We start from the raw sequence: 18,045 nt of genomic DNA, 5'->3' as shown, positions 1-18,045 counted from the left end.
TTTGAATGCTCATTCACGGCTGTAATGCAAATTGCTTCCTCCTCGGTATACAAGTGCACTTCCATGGCAGGAAAAAAACTACATTTTGCCACCTATGTCGTCCCCTATTTATACAAATAGGAGTCATTCAGGATTCAGCCATGTTTTTGCTCGGTAATAGCAAATTACAGGTTTTAGCTTTCTCCTGAAATATTTTTTTATTTCTTCTTCCTCAGGGTAGTAAAACTCGCTTTCGCTGTGAAGACTGTCGTTATCGCTATCCATGCTGTAAAATTAATGCTATTCTCCTGAGAAATGCGGGCAAAAATGTATAAGATTTTTGATAATCTTATAAATAAATATTATTTAAAAACGATAAGTGCTGACAAAAAATGCAACTATGTTTGTTGTTGTTGTGAACGAGCGAGTCGCCAGAGGTCCGTAACCGGGGTCCGTAACTGGCGTCCGTACCGTAAGATATGGACCCGCTCGCCAGCCAATCAGAGCACAGGATTTGGACTGCGAAAAAAATAAAAATATTTAGAATGAATAGTTATTCCCCGAAATTGAGTTGTACATGAGCTGATAGCCGACGAGGCGCGTAGCACTGAGGTATACGACAAGATTGAGTGGAATAACTGTTTTATTCTATCCACATTCACTGGATTTTGAGACACAGAGCATTTTTATTTTTTGCACATTCGATAAATAAAACCTCTATACAAAACGTCCGACAAAATCATTTCCGCTTAAAATCTAAACAAACCGTCAAAATGACAGGAGCGATTTGTGAAAAATGCGATAATAATACTTCTTGAAAAATAAAAAAGATATGTTCTTTCCATCAAATACTTTTAGTCCATATTTTGTTGTTTTGTTGTTGTTGGTTTTTTTTGTAATTTTGGGGTTTTCTTCTTCTTCAAGGTTTTTTGGTGGTTGGCAAACCAACTTAAATGTGCATTATCGCCACCGACTGGGCTGGAGTGTGGAACAGGTGCTATTGGGGGGGGGGGACTATATTCTTTTAGCTATTTCTGTTTCTTTTAAGTACTCAATAACCATTTTTGAGGTTTTGTTTTCAAGTAGAGTTTTTATTTTGTCCTTGGTTGCTTCAGTAACACACTCCGCCATTTTGTTTTTCTCTACTCACGGTTTATGAGCTGATATCCTAGTAGTAGAGTAGCCAATCAGAGTATGTGATTGCTCATATCCAGTGAATGTGGAGAGAATAATCTGTGATATAAATCTAAAAATATCACCACAGTGCTGAACCTAGTTAGATTCATGTAAAAGAAGAAAAAAGAAAAATATAAAGGTAAAAAGAAAAATAAAAGAAAGACACCGGATCGTTGTTATTTGTAAAATTCAATTCATTAATTTAAGTTATTTTTTTTCCACGCTGGTTGTTCTGAATGTTTGTTTTTTATATGTGAATCTGTCTCATATTGTGGCTGATGTTTTCTTTAAACACTGATTTTTTTTTTAAACACGACTCAGAAAGATGGTTGGGGGCACAAACTTTTGTGCAGGTTTATAAAGAGACCTGCTGGTTAGAATGACTATTGAAATGGTTTATTATATTTTATGCTGTATGTTGTAGAAGTGGGTTATCTGACGATATAATATTAATATAATAATAAATTATTCTACAAGAGACTTCATGGGTTAGTATTTTCTCATCTCATCTCATTTCTTCTGCTTTATCCGGGGCCGGGTCGCGGAGGCAGCAGTCTGAGCATGGAAGCCCAAACTTCCCTCTCCCCAGACACCTCGGCCAGCTCCTCGGGAAGAACACCGAGGCGTTCCCAGGCCAGCCGAGAGACATAGTCCCTCCAGCGTGTCCTGGGTCTTCCCCGGGGCCTCCTCCCGGGGGGACATGCCTGGAACACCTCCCCAGGGATGCGTCCAGGAGACATCCGAAAGAGATGCCCGAGCCACCTCAGCTGATTCCACTCGATGTGGAGGAGCAGCGGCTCTACTCCGAGCTCCTCCCGAGTGACTGTGCTTCTCACCCTATCTCTAAGGGAGCGCCCAGCCACCATGCGAAGGAAACTCATTTCGGCCGGCCGCTTGTATCTGCGATCTCGTTCTTTCGGTCATTACCCAAAGCTCATGACCATAGGTGAGAGTCGGAACGTAGATTGACCTCTGGTGGGACTTGAACCCACAACCTTTGAATGGCTTTTCTGATGACCCTAGAAGTCCAACACGCTATCCATTGCGCCACAGAGCCCATTTTTTTAACACCTGGGGTTAAGGGGTTCTGCAGAGGAGTGGTGCCTTTCCGAGATGGCCTTCTGTGGCGTCCTCGACTGGTCTCCCTGCACCCAGCGATATGTGAAGCGCCAAACTATAGCCTCTCCATATTGAATGACCGTCTGTGTGTGGTGAAGAGCCACATCCTTCTTGAGGTAACCCTGTTAATATGCATGGGCATAGACAAAACACAGCTGATCTAGAGGAGTAAACCTTGAACAAAAATCCTACCCTTTTCCATGGGTAGCAGTAGTTCCAGTGGCATTCATTAAAAAACCAATGATACTGTGTTGAGAATGCAGTGGCCTCGCAGATGACCATACCTGGCAATGGGAGGGCACAAATGCTCCAGATAGCAGAGAACTATGGAATGGATCACACTATCCTAAAGTGTGTTAGAGGCTGGCGACTTCTAGAAAACATAGCTAACAATCCAAGAATAAGTGATTTGTCAAAATATGTTGAATATGGCTACCGCGTACGGGGGAACCGACGGAACTGCTACCGCATACGGGGAAACCGATGAAACAAACACAAGACAAGCTAGAAGGATACTCAGTCCTAAGAAAATCACGAGGCTAGGCTTCTGGAACGTAAGAACACTAAATCTTGTTGGTAAAGATGAACTTCTTGTTGACGAGTTAGACAAGTACCGTACAATATAGACATTGCTACAATATCGGAAGTGCGTTGGACAGGATGCGATGAAAAGGTTGTAATGTCGTCTAACCATACGTGCAGTTACACTATCTTCTACTCAAGAGGAAAATCACATCATTATGGTGTAGCTTTCGCAATACGTACACAGTTTAAATCTGCCGTTTCCTCATTTCTTCCAATCTCAGATCGCATAGCGGTCTTAGAAGTATCAGGACTTAGACCGATCTCCATCTTCTCTATATACCGTATGCTTCCACAGATGTCAGCATTACAAACAAAAAGGATAAGTTCTACAATGACCTACAGCGAGAAATAGCCAAAGTACCTCAAAACAACATAATCCTCATAGCAGGCGATTTCAATGCAGAAACAGGTGTAGCACCCGTAGCAGATGTCATCGGCAACTTTGGCTACGGCACTTTGAACAACAATGGTGAAAGAATGCTAACATTCTGTGAACACAATCAGTCAGTAGCAGCAAACTCGTGGTTCCGTCACAAAAAACACCTCCAACGCACATTTGAATCAAATGATGGTAGAACAATTAAGCAAATTGATCATCTACTTGTGTCAAGGAGAGATCGTTCGACTGTAGAGGATATTAAAGTCAACCATAAAGCTGACATTCTATCAGATCACAAGCTAGTACTTGCAAAACTACGACTTCATCTGAAAGTAAGGAGATCCTCTAAACATGAACCAGCAAGAAATCTCAAGGTATTAAAAGACGAACATGTACTGGAGCAATTTAATTGAAAACTATCGAACAGATTCTCTGCTCTTTCTGACCTAAATGAAAACGATGACACTAATATAGAAACCGCTTGGGAGGGAGATGAAGGATGCTCTGAAAGAGACTGTTAAGGAAGTTGGTCCAAAAAAGACAATCAGATCAAAAAAATGGATATCTTCATGGACTCTAAATAATGTGCAGAAACGTAAAACTACAAGAAACAATAGACAAAAGCGATTTCCGCAAAGAGAGATCAAAAGAAATCTTATTGAGGATGAAGAAAACTGGTGGATATCAAAAGCTGCAATAATGGAGGAAGCTGGTGGAAAGGGAGATTCTAAGACTCTATTCCGGACCATAAATGAAGTGTCAGGGCAGACAAGATCGAGAATGCCTGCAATATTGAAGGATGAAAGCGACCGTCTGCTGAAAACTCCTGAAGATCGCCTTAAAGGCTGGACACAGTATTTCAGTAAGCTATATAATCGACCAGACCCACTTGAACAGGACTCAGAACTTGATAATGCTGTCCCTGTAGATAGTTTTCACTGATGTCACAGCATTCCGGGGAACGCCCTCCAGCTGCCATATTGTGGGGCAAACAAAGGACCATCGCCATTACCGGCTACGTTATCTCGGATGAATTTATGAAGTTATATAGTCAGTTTTCTAAAATAAAGATCAATGTCGGCAAAATCAAGCAAACGGAAGTATATGGATACATTGGACGACATCTCACAACAACGGTATGCAGCCAAACTGGCCTTGATTGGGGGAATTGACCCCTACGAAGTGGACAAAGATGCATTTTCAAGTGACTATGCAGGGCTGCCATCCATATCGTACCCTGATATTGTGAACTATTTCGTGAATAGTAAAAGTGCCTACACACTTGACGACCTCAAAGCATACAAGTCGCTAGAGTCATACAATTATTTTGTCTGTGGCTGGGTCCGTGAAGTCCACCATATAAAAACAAGTGACAGTCGTGTCCTAATTACAGCCAAGGTATGTAAACGTTGGAATTTTAGAGCTCTCAACACTGCATATAAATATGTGTGTGTATAATCAGGGCCGCTGACAGCTTTGGCTGGGCCCGGGACAAAATGCTCTGAATGGGCCCCCCCTGCTCGTTCAGCCTTTCTTTACTCTGCTTTCGTGTGGGGCGGGGAGACACGAGACAACGGCACAGTAAGCCAATCAGAGTAGATTTGGACAACATACGTAGCGCCTACTGCACTACTGCGCGCTCTTTCAATCGGAAGACCCAGCGATGGCGAGCGGTCAGCCCAGCACTGCGCTTTCACATTGGAAATACAGCCAGGACTTTTCATTACTTGAAATAAAAGGCAAGAGTGTTTACGTGCAATGCACATTATTGTCGAGGAACAAAGCATTTGTCCTCGTCAGTGGCCAGTAATTAGTAACATAATTTGAATAACTACAAAAATATATTACATTTGATAGATGTCTTATCTCACATTGTCCCACAAAAATATTAATATATTGTAGATAACGTTACTAATTGGTTCTGTTAAGTGTCCATTTCAGTCATTAAACACATTTAACATTCACTTTTATTATGATTACACTAATTGAATTTGATTTTTTTTGAGGGGGAAGAAAATGTAACGGAATAATTACTTTCCCTGGTAATTAGTTACTTTTATGACAAAGTAACTACTTTACTAACTCAGTTACTTTTTGGGAAAAGTAACTATAACTAATTACTTTTTGAAAGTAACGTGCCCAACACTGGTCTTACCTGGCTCAGCTGCCCCACTGCCTTTGCTAGTACCTGCTGCATCATCTGAATCTTTTTTAAAATATTTATGCAGTGAGCCCCTGAGTCTCTTGGTTTCTTCCTCTCTTTTTCTCTTTCCTTTTCTTTTCTGTGCTCCTGACTTGTGCATGTTGGCAAATGGCACGCACGCTGATTGTCGAAGCGCTATGATCGAACAATGTCGTTTTTTTCCCCTTAATCAAAGAGTCAGACCAAACCATTTTGCATTAGGGGTGGTAGGGGGTTACTGACGCCTTTTTCAAAGACAATAAAGGCAAAAGATCTAGAAATCATTTATTGAATGCAAATATAGCACATTTCTCCCCCAAATCAACACATTTTGAAATGAAATAAAATAATCGCAACTTCATGAGAGCCCAGTTCTGCCCCCCCCCCCCCCCCCCCCCCCCCATTCCTGGGCCCGGAACAACATACCCGTTTGCCCCCCCCCCCCCCCCCCCGGCGGGCCTGTGTATAATATCGAGTTGATTTAAGACTATTATGAATACTGTGCAATATTACTTTGCATCGGAAAGCTGCGCACATTTGCGCGAAGCTGCGCAAATGTGCGCAGCTTTCCGATTCACTGTTTTTTTTCTCATCCTTATACTTCCTATGTTTCATGGACTGTAACGGATTTGCTTATTTAGTAATTTTAATACAGAATTTACTTTGAAATTATAATCAGACACTCCAACGCCCCCCCTAAAAAAAAAATCGGATCTGCACGATTCAGCCGTGAAAAAGGCGGCATCTGCCAAAAGGCACACTGTTTGCATCTCTGCATACAGAATAGACCTAAAATGTTTTTCAAAAATGACCCTTGCGTGAGTGAAGTGACAAGTGTCAAACAGAAACGTGACAAACGAGCGATATTAAGTGTACATTACAATGTAAACGTACACTCAGCGGTTCCAGTTAGGCATTCTCCAGAGATTGTTCACACGATGTTTTGGTTTCCAAAAACAAACTTAAACACAATTGATTGTTTATTTAAACAACTTACCACTTATAAAATGATCGGAGCAGACTTTGCTGTGTTTGGAAGGCTGATAATCCTTGCGGTTGATTCTCACAAGCCATAGATTTCTCCTTTGTATGCTGAGTTTCACTTCGGTGAAAGTATTCGGTGAAAGTTTCACTGAGTTTTCATCAGTTAATGGTCAATGGCATCTTTTGAAAGACAGCCTCTTGGAGGTTAGTGACAAAATCTGTGGCTTCACCAAAAAGAACATCTGGAGAAAGCAAACCTGGTGGTGGGATGACTCAGTCAGCTCAGCCATAGAGAAGAAGAGGTGTATGTGGAAAGCCTGGAAGAATGGAGGTAGTAAAGATGACTACTATCATGCCAAGTGTGCAGCCAAGAAGGCAGTCTATGCAGCCAAGAAGAGGGCTGAGGCTGAGCATTTTGCTAACATAGAGAATGGCAAGGAAAGTATCTTTCGAATTGCCAAGCAGATGAAGAAGGAAAACCAAGATGTGGTCAATGTATGCTGCATTAGAGATGATCATGGGAATCTTGCTCTCAGCACTGAGGCAAAGGCAAAGGCTTGGAAAGACCATTATGAGCACTTGTTAAATGTGGAGTTCCTCTGGTCTGTTGATGACCTGCCAGCAGCAGAACCTGTACTTGGTCCCCCTATCTTTATTAGTGCTGAGATGGTTGCTGAGGCAATCAACAAGATGAAGCAGTGCAAAGCCCCGGGACCCAGTGGTATTGTGGCTGAGATGTTAAAGGCCTCCTCTGAAGTCAGCTGCCCAATCCTCTGTGACCTTGCAAATGCAATTATTGCAGAAAAAGAAATTCCAAGTGACTGGAACATGAGCCATATCATCAATTTGTATAAAGGCAAGGGTGATGCTTTAGAAAGAGGAAGTTATCGTGGGCTCAAGCTAACAGAGCACTGTCTAAAGGTTATTGAAAGAGTGCTGGAGAAGATAACTCGCAGTCTTGTGGAAATAGATGAGATGCAGTTTGGCTTTGTGCCCGGTAAGGGCACAAATGATGCAATTTTTATCCTGCGCCAACTGCAGGAAAAACATCTGGAAAAAGCCAAAACCCTGTACTTAGCCTTTGTTGACCTTGAAAAGGCTTTTGATCGAGTTCCACGTGAAGTACTATGGTGGGCAATGAGGCAACTGGGTATACCGGAATGGCTCGTCGGCACTGTCAAAGCAATGTACTCATTTGCTACAAGCAGTGTCAGAATTGACAATTTATACAGTGAGAGCTTTAAAGTCCAAGTTGGTGTCCACCAAGGATCAGTGCTGAGCCCCCTCCTGTTTATCATTGTTCTAGAGGCCTTGTCACAGGAGTTCTGCACTGGATGCCCTTGGGAGCTGCTGTATGCTGACGACCTGGTACTTGCCTCAGACTCCCTAGAGGGTTTGCAACAGAAAGTGAGCTCCTGGAAGGCAGGCATGGAGTCGAAAAGCCTCCGTGTTAATATGAAGAAAACCAAAGTCATGATCTCAGGCATAAACCTGGGTACACTTAAAGATTCTGGTGGATACCCTTGTGGAGTATGTAGGAAGGGAGTTGGGGTGAACTCTATCCTCTGCACAGGTTGCTCCCACTGGATTCAGAAGAAATGTAGTGGTATCCGTGGTAGACTGAACCCTGATCCATCTTTTAGATGCAACCGGTGCCTAGGAACAGCTCGTCCCATTGATGGTAGACCATGCACTTCAGTAAGAGTCGATGACCAAGATCTTGCTGTCGTGGATTCCTTTTATTATCTGGGGGACAGCATATCTGCAGAAGGTGGCTGTGAGGCTGCCACTGTAACTAGGGTCAGGGCTGCGTGGGGTAAATTTAGAGAGCTTCTACCACTCCTCTGTTCCAGGAGTCTGTCTCTCAATACACGTGGCAAAATCTACAACAACTGTGTTAGGGGGGCATTGCTTTATGCATGCGAATGCTGGCCCCTGAAACAGGCAGACTTGGCCAGGCTCCAGAGGAATGAAAGAACCATGCTTCGCTGGATGTGCGGCATCAAACCAACGGACGACATCCGAACCCAGGACCTCCGCCAGTGGTTGTACTTACTGTAGAAGATCTTGCTGATGCCATTCGACGGAAGCACCTCAGGTGGTTTGGCCACGTCCAGAGGAACAACACCTGGTTGAGTCGTATATACACCCTGGAAGTCGATGGATGTAGGCCACCTGGGCGACCTAGAAAGAGCTGGAGTGAGGTGCTGAAGGGAGAGCTGAAGGCGTTGGGACTGACCCCGGGCGATCCATATGATAGAGGGTTGTGGAGGAGCAAAACCATGCAACGTCATACCCACAGTTCAGTGGTCCAGTGACGTAAAATGGATAGTGAGTGAGTGAGTGTTCGGAATCAATCAATCAATCAATCAATCAATCAATCAATCAATCAATCAATCAATCGATCAAGGTGATATCATATCACCAATGATTTTTAATCTTGTGCTGGACTACATCATGTTCAAGTCGATTCAAGAAGATGATGGTGTAATAGTTGCTGAAAATTTGGTTGCCTCAGATTTTGATTATGCTGACAACATTGCCATAATACAGCCAGATGAAAGAACCACTCAACTTCTTCTTAACAGAACATGCCACCACGCCGAGAAATTAGGTCTCAGAATTAAACCTAGCAAAACCAAAGCGATGTCGATTCATTTAGAAAATCCATCTTTAACTGTGTATGATGAAGAAATCACAGTTGTTGAAACATTCACTTAGCTGGGATCTGTCATATCAGCCACTCAAATAACACTGACTGAGGATATCACCAATCGAATTGCAAAAGCATCTGCAGTGTTTGGTCGTCTGAGGAAAGGAATCTGGTCAAGAAACAACATCTCTATTGCCACAAAAATGAAAGTCTAGAAAGCAGCTGTTCTGCCAACCCTTCGTTATGCCTCAGAAATGTGGTGTATGACAAAAGCTGATGCGCAACGACTTGAGGTCTTTCAAATGGCATGTCTGCAATCCATAGCTGGCATCAGCTTACGATCTCACATCAGAAATATGAGCATCCAAGAAATGTGCTGCAACCAGCCAAACATTGAAGTGATAATCAGAAAAAATAGATTGCGATGGCTAGGACATGTGGCACGTATGAAAGATGGTGCATTCTGCAAAGAGACTTGGAGAAGTAAGAGACCAAATGAATGGAGATGCACAAGAAATGTGCCAAAGAAGACATGGAATAAAGTTATCGCTGAAGACCTTGAAGCGATGAAAAGAAGATATGGAGCTGCTAGATGGTATCGAGAACAAACATCCATCATTTGTGAATTAGCTAGTGATAGGCAACATTGGATACAAATTGTTTCATCTTTGGGACAGGCGACAGCTGTTTAAAAACGAGCTAAAGCCTTAAGTACAAGTAAGTACAAGTAGATTGACTGGTAAATCGAGAGCTTCGCCTTTTGGCTCAGCTCCTTCTTCACCACGACGGACCGGTAAAGTGACCGCATCACTGCAGAGGCTGCACTGATCCGCCTGTTGATCTCACGCTCCATCCTTCCCTCACTCATGAACAAGATCCCGAGATACTTAAACTCCTCCACTTGAGGCAGGACTTCTCCACCAACCTGAAGAGGGCAAGCCACCTTTTTCCGGTCAAGAACCATGGCCTTGGACTTGGAGGTGTTGATTCTCATCCCAGCCGCTTTACACTCGACTGCAAACTGCCCCAGTGCATGCTGAAGGTCCTGGTTTGAAGAAGCCAACAGGACAACATCATCCACAAAAAGCAGAGATGCAATCCTGTGGTTCCCAAACAGGATTCCCTCCGGCCCCTGGCTGCACCTAGAAATTCTGTCCATAAAAATTATGAACAGAACCAGTGACAAAAAGCAGCCCTGCCAGAGTCCAACATGCACTGAGAACAGGTCTGACTTACTGCCAGCAATGCGAACCAGACTCCTGCTCTGTTCGTACAGGGACTGGACAGCCCTTAGCAAAGAGCCCTGAACCCCATACTCCTGAATCACCCCCCACAGGATACCACGAGGGACACGGTCGAGTGCCTTCTCCAGATCCACAAAGCACATGTGGACTGGTTGGGCAAACTCCAAAGAACCCTCGAGCACCCTATGAAGGGTATAGAGCTGGTCCAGTGTTCCACAACCAGGACGAAAACTGCATTGTTCCTCCTGGATCCGAGGTTCGACTATTGGCTGAATTCTCCTCTCCAGTACCCTGGAGTAAACCTTCCCGGGGAGGCTGAGAAGTGTGATTCCCCTATAATTGGAGCACACTCTCTGGTCCCCTTTCTTAAAAAGAGGGACCACCACCCCGGTCTGCCACTCCAGAGGCACTGCCCCCAACCACTACGCGATGTTGCAGAGGCGTGTCAGCCAAGACAGCCCCACAACATCCAGAAACTTGAGATACTCAGGGCGGATTTCATCCACCCCTGGTGCCTTGCCTCCGAGGAGCTTGTGAAGTCACTCACAAGTGACTTCGGCTTGTGTAATGGACAAGTCCACCTCTGAGTCATCAGCCTCCGCTTCCTCAATGGAAGACGTGATGTTGGGATTGAGGAGATCCTCGAAATATTCCTTCCACTGCCGGACAATATCCCCAGTCAAGGTCAACAGCTCCCCACCTGCACGGTAAACAGTGTTGGCAGAGTACTGCTTCCCCCTCCTGAGGCGCCGGACGGTTTGCCAGAATTTCCTCGAGGCCGACCGATAGTCCTCCTCCATGGCCTCACCGAACTCCTCCCAGTTCCGAGTTTTTGCCTCCGCAACTGCCCGAGCTGCGGCACTACCCGTCAACTGCCTCAGGAGTCCCGGAGGCCAACATGGCCCGATAGGACTCCTTCTTCAGCTTGACGGCATCCCTTACTTCCGGTGTCCACCACCGGGTTCGGGGATTGCCACCATGACAGGCACCGGAGACCTTGAGGCAACAGCTCCGAACAGCCGCGTCGACAATAGAGGCAGAGAACATGGTCCACTCAGACTCAATGTCCCCTGCCTCCCTCGGAAGCTGGGAGAAGCTCTCCCGGAGGTGGGAGTTAAAGACCTACCTGACAGAGTGCTCGGCTAGACGTTCCCAGCAGACCCTCACCATACGTTTGGGCCTGCCAGGTCTGTCCGGCTTCCTCCTCTGCCAGCGGATCCAACACACCACCAGGTGGTGATCAGTTGACAGCTCAGCCCCTCTCGTCACCCGAGTGTCCAAGACATAGGGCCGGAGATCAGATGAAACGACAACAAAGTCAATCATCGACCTCCAAACTAAGGTGTCCTGGTGCCACGTGCACTTATGGACACCCCTATGCTCAAACATGGTGTTCGTTATGGACAAACCGTGACTAGCACAGAAGTCCAATAACAAAACACCACTCGGGTTCAGATCGGGGAGGCCGTTCCTCCCAATCATGCCCCTCCAGGTGTCACTGTCGTCGCCCACATGAGCGTTGAAGTCCCCCAGTAGAACAATGGAGTCCCCAGTCTGAGCACCTCTCAGTACCTCTCCCAGGGACTCCAAGAAGGCCGGATATTCTATACTGCTATTCGGCCCGTAGGCACAAACAACAGCAAGAGCCCTCTCCCCGACCCGAAGGCGCAGAGAGGTGACCCTCTGGTTCACTGGGGTAAACTCCAACACATGGCGGCTGAGCTGGGGAACTATAAGCAAGCCCACACCAGCCCGCCGCCGCTCACCGTGGGCAACTCCAGAGAAGTGGAGAGCCAGCCCCTCTCAAGGAGCTGGGTTCCAGAGCCCAAGCTGTGCGTGGAGGTGAGCCCAACTATCTCTAGCCGGTACCGCTCAAGCTCAGGCTCTTTTCCCCCCAGCAAAGTGACATTCCATGTCCCAACAGTTAGCCGCTGTGTTCGGGGATCAGGTCGTCGAGGCCCCTGCCTTCGACTGCCACCTAATCCACACTGTACCGGCCCCCTATGGCTACCTCTGTGGGTGGTGAACCCACAGGAGGTTGGGCCCATGTCACCGCTTCGGGCTGAGCCCGGCCGGGCCCCATGGGCCACCAGGCGCTCGCATACGAGCCCCAACCCCGGGCCTGGCTCCAGGGTGGGGCCCAGGCTGCGCCATACCGGGCGACGTCACGGTCCTTGATTTTTTTATTTCCATAAGGGGTTTTGGTGAACTGCTCTTGGTCTGGCCTGTCACCTAGGACCTGTCTGCCTTGGGAGACCCTAACAGGGGCGTAATGCCCCCGACAACATAGCTCCTAGGATCATTCAAGCACACAAACCCCTCCACCACAATAAGGTGGCAGTTCTAGGAGGGGGGGGTAGTATTTTAAAAAATATTAAAGCATTTGCTCCCATGTGGTAGAAGAGAAATAATAAATACAGAATACAGAGTGGGTAAGAGAATGACTTAAAGTGAGGAAAGAGAAACAGACATGTAGAAGGAGTTGGAGCAAACGAGAGAGAGAGAGAGAGAGAGAGATTATTATAGACAGAAAGACAGACAGAAAGTGAGACAGTAGTGGTTCGCTGTTGGTGATGAGAATGATCTGTCTCTCCTGATGAGCGTCAGAGATCACGTCCTGCTGAGATGATTGGAAGATAGGGATGGAAAAGGATGAGAGAGAGAGAGAGAGAGTTCTCTCAGTTTGAAATGTCACAGCAGTGAGGACACGGTATGCTAACACTAATACACATTAATACACATACAGAGTCTCTCTCTCTCTCACACACACACACAGTTCTGTCTCAATCAGTAGCACTCTTCAGTTTTCACTAAAACATCGTCCCTTTATAAAGAAACGCACAGTGGTGTGTGTTCTCGGTGTGTGTTCTCAGTGTGTGTTCTCGGTGTGTGTTCTCGGTGTGTGTGTTGTCATTATGTGAAGGAGTGTGTGCACCTTGAGCTACGAGTCAGTCTACAAAACCTAATGTTATCTGGAACATCAGATTTTAGCTCTTTAAATGTGTATGTGAATGTGCTAACCGCTAACTATTCAATTAGCCAGCATGAATTTTCACCTGTACAACATTTTCTTTTCTAGAAACTGTCTCGAATATTTTCACTCTTCTGTCCTACTCGCTAAGTGTCCTGATTTCTCTACAGGGCAGCCACATGCTAAGTAACTTCTAACAACTCGATTAGCTAGCATTCTGGTGTCTAGCGACAGAGCTAATGGTCATTATTTAGCATCCCTCAGGCTTGTAATACAGACTGCTATTTTGTTGACTAGCTAGCAAGATATTAGTTAGCGATGTTCATTAGCAAAAAAAAAAATGACGCATGGTTACTTACACTGCTTAAAAAAACAACTGTTATCATTTCTAAAAATTGTGTTAGCTAAAAAGAAATGCTAGCTAGCTTATGATTAGCTTGATATTAAATACACTGTCTGGGGTTACGATATAATTATCAAAATGATAATATTGAGATTTTGCTAATGATATAATTTTTTTACAGGAAAATTCAATTTTGTGGGCGGCACGGTGGTGTAGTGGTTAGCGCTGTCGCCTCACAGCAAGAAGGTCCTGGGTTCGAGCCCCGGGGCCGGCGAGGGCCTTTCTGTGTGGAGTTTGCATGTTCTCCCCGTGTCCGCGTGGGTTTCCTCCGGGTGCTCCGGTTTCCCCCACAGTCCAAAGACATGCAGGTTAGGTTAACTGGTGACTCTAAATTGAGCGTAGGTGTGAATGTGAGTGTGAATGGTTGTCTGTGTCTATGTGTCAGCCCTGTGATGACCTGGCGACTTGTCCAGGGTGAACCCCGCCTTTCGCCCGTAGTCAGCTGGGATAGGCTCCAGCTTCCCTGCGACCCTGTAGAACAGGATAAAGCGGCTACAGATAATGAGATGAGATGAGAATTCAATTTTGTGTATATATGTGTGTGTGTGTGTGTGTGTGTGTGAGAGAGAGAGAGAGAGAGACAGAGTACACATTCGGGCAAGATTTGTGCACTGATGTGTGCTGATGACATAAAACCTGGCATACGTGGGTGTGTGTCCTCACACACACTTGCCCTGACAATATAACTTTCCCTCCGTTGTTCTTTGCAAACATCACCTTTATACACACACACACACACACACACACACACACACACACACACACTGTGTAATACCCCACAGCTCTTGCAAAGTTGCTGTATCTCTAGTTTCATTTGTTCCAGTGTTGTTGAGAAGCCCTCCAGTCTCCCCACACACACACACACACACACACACACACTCTCTCTCTCTTCAGAGGTCTGAGATATCTCAGCAGTGCTGAGGTCTTCAAACACCAGTGAGATGGTGAAAGCTGCAGGAAGAACAGGTTTAATGTTAACATGAGTTCTGACTTTACTTAAGGAAAGAATGACAAGCTTCCTGAAGGTTCTCAGGGTTCTTCCGTACACTTCACCGTGAACAAATGGATGTCTTTTTGTAGTGGGAAAGATGTGACTTTAAGGAAGACACGTACGGTAGGCGTGCTTTCTAGTGGGACAGATGGGTGTGTCCTTGAACAAGACTGATGTGTTTTTGGGAAGAAGGGTGTGCCTGAGTGTGGCAGATAGATATATCTTGGAGAGAGAAAGATGGGTGTGGCCTTGAATCGGACAAATGGGTGTGACTTTGAATGAGAGTAGGACAAGTCTTTGAGAGTGACAGATGGGCACGTCCTTGAAGGAGAGTGTGACAGATGGGTTTGTCTATGAGAAAGAAAGTTGTGTTTGTCTTTAAGCAAGACAGAATACGTATGGGCGTATCTGAGTGGGACAGGTGGGTGTGTGTAAATGGGACATATGGGTGTGTCTGAATGGGACAGATGCATGTATTTAAGTGGGACAAAAAGGTGTGTCTGAATCAAACAGATGGGTGTGTCTGACTGGTACAAAAGAGTATATGTTTGAGCAAATGAGAATGATGTGTAGGAAAGGTGGGCGTGTCTGAGTGGGACAAGTGGGCATGTCTAAGTGGGACAGATGGGTGTGTCTGAGTGGGACAGAAGAGTATATCTTTGAGCATGAAAGAATGGTATGTCTGAGTGGGATAGATGGGCGTGTCTGAGTGAGACAGATGGACATGCCTTTAAGCAAGAAATATTGGCCTGTGCTAGTGTGAGACAGATCCTCATCTCTTTGAGTGAGACAGATAGGTGTATCTTTGAGTGGCACAGATGGGCATGTCTTTAGATGAGTGCAGGACAGGGTGTCTTAAAGAGAGACGGAATGGTGTGTCCTTGAACAAAAGTGTGACAGATGGGCATGATTTTGAGTGGAATGAATGGGTTTGTTCTTGAACAGGACCAGGACAGATGGGTGTGTCCAAGAATGAGAGTCACAAATGTAATGACTTTGACTAGGACAGATGGGTGTGTCTTTAAGAGAGACAATAGGGGGAGTTGTTGAATAAGAGTGGGACAGATGGGCATGATTCACAGTTGGGCAGATGGGTGTGTCTTTGAGAGGGACAGGTGGGCATGTCCTTGGATGAAAGTAAAATAGATTGGTGTGCCTTTAAATGGAATAAGTGGCTATGTCTTGATGGGTGTGTCTTTGTGTGGGCATTATGGGTGTGTCATTAAGTCAGAAGATGTCTTTGAACAAGAGTGGGACAGATGGGTGTGTCTTTAAGAGAGACAATAGGGGGAGTTCTTGAATAAGAGTGGGACAGATGGACATGATTCACAGTGGGACAGATGGGTGTGTCTTTAAGCAAGACAAATGGGCATGTCCTTGAATAAAAGTAGGACACGTAGCTGTGTCTTTGAGCGATAAAGATGTGCATGTCTGAACTCCCGCGGGAGAGACGGATGGGTGTGTCGGAATGAGAAATATGGGCGTGGCTTTGACCTCAGGCTAACAATTTAGCCAGCTGGATAAGAGCTAAAAGTTTCCTCTGTACATTTTTTTACACTATACTCTACTTCACACTGAGCATCAAAAACGAGTGAATGCGTTCTACAGAGATCAGAAAGAAAAAAGCCTTTTCCTCCACATTTTCCAATAATTACATTCCCAAAAAGCTGAATCTGTTTCTCTATTTCTTTAAGCGCTTTGTGTGAAATGTAGTCAAAACAAAAGTGAAGAAAAATGAGGTAAGCTAATAACCTGAGAAGTCGCTGCTCCCTCATGTGCAGCACTGAAAGAAAAACGTCTGGAAATAGTTTCATATTATAAGTCCCAGAACTGCCATTCATTACAACACACACACACACACACACACACACACACACTGGTTCTGTGGATCAAAACTCCTCAGAAAGAGAGAGAGAGAGAGAGAGCGCGAGCGTGCAGCTTTGCTAAATGCTAATTTATACATTCTGACAAGAACTAGTTTGACACTTTTAGAGCTGGACGTATTTTTCTCTCTTTCTGTCTACTGAACGCTAGAATGTTCCAGAACAAGTGCAAATATGACCATAAACCAGTGTTTGACTGGTGTAACGTTAGAGATAGCATTTACCTCAGATTACAATCATCATGGTTGCATCTCAAATGCTAATCTGTGATAAGAGTTTTGCGTGAATGTGTGATTATTTTTTCAGATACTCATGGTTGTTGATAAAACTGAGAAATGTGTGGTTTGGAAAAGTGGAAAGAGAGCGCTAATAACCTTTTAGTTGACTAATCAGGTAACTAGCAGTTAGTGAATGAGATGAGAGCATAGCCCCTTCGCATGTTTGTGAACAAACCGCCCGTTGCCAGGATGCGCGCGCAGCCTGGACCCAGAAACAATGGCGCTGCCCATAGACCGGCATTATGAGCGGTCAGATTATGCCAAACAATTGTCGTTACAAGATCGAGAATGCTACATAAATAAGTTAACTCTAACAAGTGGACATCGCCTACCGGATCCGCATTTAATTAAAGAGTGGACGGACGATGTTAGTAAGTTCCCTGGTATACAATGGCCAGATATATACTCGTACCTTATTGACAAGACTTCAGTGTACACCCACGAAAAACTTCGTGCCTACAAGTCTTTACACGCATATGATTATGTTATGTGCGGGCATGTACAACTTGATTAACAATGGGACATTCATATTCATTTTGTTTTAATCAAATTATGCCAGTGATGTGATGGCAATGTGGCTTTAGCTACAACAGCAAATCCCAACACTAAACAGCAATTTGCAGGAGGTGATGGCATGAAAGGAATGATAGTGTAAAGAGTGCAGCTAAGAGAAATCAGAGCTGCGTAAAAAGCGAGAGGCAGAGAGCAGAAATGAAACTGAACGGGGCGGGAGCTAGGTTAGAGCAGTCAGCGTAAGTTGGCATTTAGAGCGAGGGCACACAATTTTACCTTTCCATCCTTGCTTTAAAATTGTGATTTTCGGCAGACACAAATAATGACGGCACAAAATCTGGACTGCTTGAGTCAAGCGAGACCTCTCCTACAAACAAAACTGCATGCAAAGCTAAGTTAACATGCTAACAATATTCATTACATTGTGTAACTATGACCCAGCTAATCAGACAAACGTTACCAAAGTATTTTGCGACATCAATAAACGAAGACTAGAAAGAATAAAAAAGAAAGCTTTAATAAATAGCCTGATCTTACCTGTGATGAAGTGGGCGCTGCAAACCCGCGCATTTTTGATGGTGCTTTCATCCCAGTCTACACGTTTGATGGCTTGTAGTCATAGACGTCGGCGATTTTTCTGGAATGGGTGAGATCCTGCTGGAATTCTGAACATTTTAACCCCATCACTGCTACGATTCTGACACC

The 18,045-nt window shown here is 45.0% G+C and overlaps 1 protein-coding gene and 1 non-coding gene across 3 annotated transcripts in view; one reads left to right on the top strand and one right to left on the bottom strand.

The window, feature by feature from the left end:
* gfra2a (GDNF family receptor alpha 2a) overlaps positions 1-18,045 on the top strand; it is a 114,764-nt gene that overhangs the window by 50,461 nt on the left and 46,258 nt on the right. The gene's annotated exons all lie outside the window — the stretch shown is intronic.
* On the bottom strand, positions 2,122-2,212 carry trnar-ucu (transfer RNA arginine (anticodon UCU)). Its single transcript is given in 2 exon segments — positions 2,122-2,158; positions 2,176-2,212. It is a non-coding gene; the product is annotated as a tRNA-Arg (tRNA).

The sequence above is a fragment of the Neoarius graeffei genome, chromosome 10, assembly GCF_027579695.1.
Source record: "Neoarius graeffei isolate fNeoGra1 chromosome 10, fNeoGra1.pri, whole genome shotgun sequence".
In the NCBI taxonomy this organism is placed as follows: domain Eukaryota; kingdom Metazoa; phylum Chordata; class Actinopteri; order Siluriformes; family Ariidae; genus Neoarius; species Neoarius graeffei.
This window is presented reverse-complemented; position numbering and strand designations above follow the sequence as displayed.